Source organism: Orbicella franksi, chromosome 14 (genome assembly GCF_964199315.1).
Source record: "Orbicella franksi chromosome 14, jaOrbFran1.1, whole genome shotgun sequence".
Taxonomy (NCBI): domain Eukaryota; kingdom Metazoa; phylum Cnidaria; class Anthozoa; order Scleractinia; family Merulinidae; genus Orbicella; species Orbicella franksi.
In genome coordinates, this window is record NC_138158.1 from 14544221 (window position 1) to 14546310 (window position 2090).

Sequence of the window (2090 nt, forward strand, 5' to 3'; positions counted from 1 at the left end):
CATAATCGTTTAAACTAGGAAAGGAAAGTGTTGCATGACATTCTTCTTTTAATTGCCTCTTCACGCGAGTCTGATGTTGTGGTATGTATTGTCCAAACGATTTTTCTTTTTGTTTGGTAGGGCCTCTAGTCTTTTTTCCAGAATTCATCGCAGCTACCTTTTTGACCAGACGTTTAAATCGACGTTTGTTGTAACTGTCCCTCTTCTCTGCCGTTTTCAACACGCTTTGAAGTCTCTCTCAAGGCAAATCCTTTTAGCAGCTTCTTCCGTAACAGACTCCTCAAGTGCCCTTTTTTGACCTCGAAGGATTTCACGTTGTCTTCACTTTCTGCACGTCAACTTCATTATAGTAAATTTTGAATTGATATTTCGGTCCGGTTTTCCATCCGTTCAACAACTTTGCCAATGATTTTCCTCCTGCCTTGCTCGCATGTCTATAAGCCTTTTGCAGTACTGAAATCTTCCTTTTGAAGACGTTCAGAATACGGCTGTTAACAACAACATCGCTAGCACCAGATTCTTCAAAAATTCTTTTCACGACAGCGGCTATGGCGGACTCGTAACCGCTTTCTGCGTTTTTATTCTCCTTTGATAATGTATAAATGAGAAACCTGAAAGAAATGAAATGTAGACCCCGTCAGTTAATATTGTTGGAAATTTTTGACTCAAAACGCTAATCTCCCTTACCAAACCTAAGGGACCGTTCATTTTTTATAAGGTAGGGGGGGCTGGTGGGACTTGGGGGGGGGGGCATGCGAAAAAAATGGCTTTCCAGGGGGGGCCATCCCAAAAAAGTAAGGGAAAAAGGGGGGTCACGTGAAATATTTTAGTAAAACTTTAAAATGGCATAATGTCTGAATATCAAAAAAATTACTATAGAATAAACATAGAAGGCAGGATACAAATTTATTACAAACTTTCCTACTGCTTTAAAAAAACGTTTGGCGACATAAAGCATTTGTAGATACTGAAACAAAGTATTTAACACTGTTATTTTCGAATGCAACTTTCACTGGCACTCATCTTCATCTTCGCTGTCGTCGAGTTCTTCGTCGCCGCTTGTGCTGCTATGGGAGTCTTTTTCACCAATGCTGCAAGAAGCAGCAATGCTTTCCGTCAGAGTGTACTCTTCAGGGTACACGAAGGTGTAAACATAATCTCTGACTTCCTGCTCAAGGTTGGTGGTGATTCTGCTTCTTGCAGCATTGGTGAAATAATTCACTTCCAAGAGCTGTGCGACGTATGGCCCATCTCTTCTAAATAACGACGTGGCAACATCCTCAACTTTAATACACTCTTCCGGGACGGCCGCTCTAGAAGGGTACACAAGGCATTGTGGAAGATCATTTCCTAGCGGGTTTCCAACACAGATTCCATAAACTCGTTGGACGTTGTTTTCAGTCCGCTTCCTCTTTCTTTCATTTGACTTTCTGCGGTTTTCTTTTTTCCTTCTCCTTTTGTTGATGTGCTGTTTGAGTATGCCCTTGAATATGCTGTTATAATTGCTCTTCTTATTTTCTAGTGCTTCCATGTCCTGCATGACCTTCGTCAACTTAGCTTCTATACATTTGATCTATTTTACATTAAAACTGTGGGCAAATTCTTCGCCCTGCTTCAAAGCAAGCCAATTGGACTGAAAGAGTGTGGAATCGTGTTCCTTTACATCTTTCAATATGACATTCAACTTTTCCACCATTGCTCTGTGCTCTTTGATGGAGAAGTCCAGTTTTCGTCCATCACTGGGCTTCAACTGGTACCCTGGCATGGAAAACTCACTCGCCCTTTCTGAACAGCCATCCGCACTTAGAAAGATTGCTTCTTTTACTTGTAAGATGTCAAACTGCCTGGATCGTTCAGCTGTAAACCTTTTCTTAAACGACTCGTCGCTTTCGCCATTATTGCGCATTTTGGAATGAGCCTCTTTCATGATGCTCATGTAGTAATGTACTCTTTTCCCGATTGGAAAAGCCCTTCATGGGTATGTTATGGTTTAAATTTAGTTTTGGCTAAAATTTTCAAACCAATTGGATTTTCATTTCTCTTTGTTCTGAATTATGACAATGAACTTGAGACATTGAAAATTAAGAAAT

General features: G+C 40.6%; 1 pseudogene; it reads right to left on the bottom strand.

Moving 5' to 3' along the window:
* Positions 1-637, bottom strand: part of LOC145467340 (uncharacterized) — a 2357-nt pseudogene extending 1720 nt beyond the window's left edge.
* Positions 638-2090: the final 1453 nt, after the last annotated feature.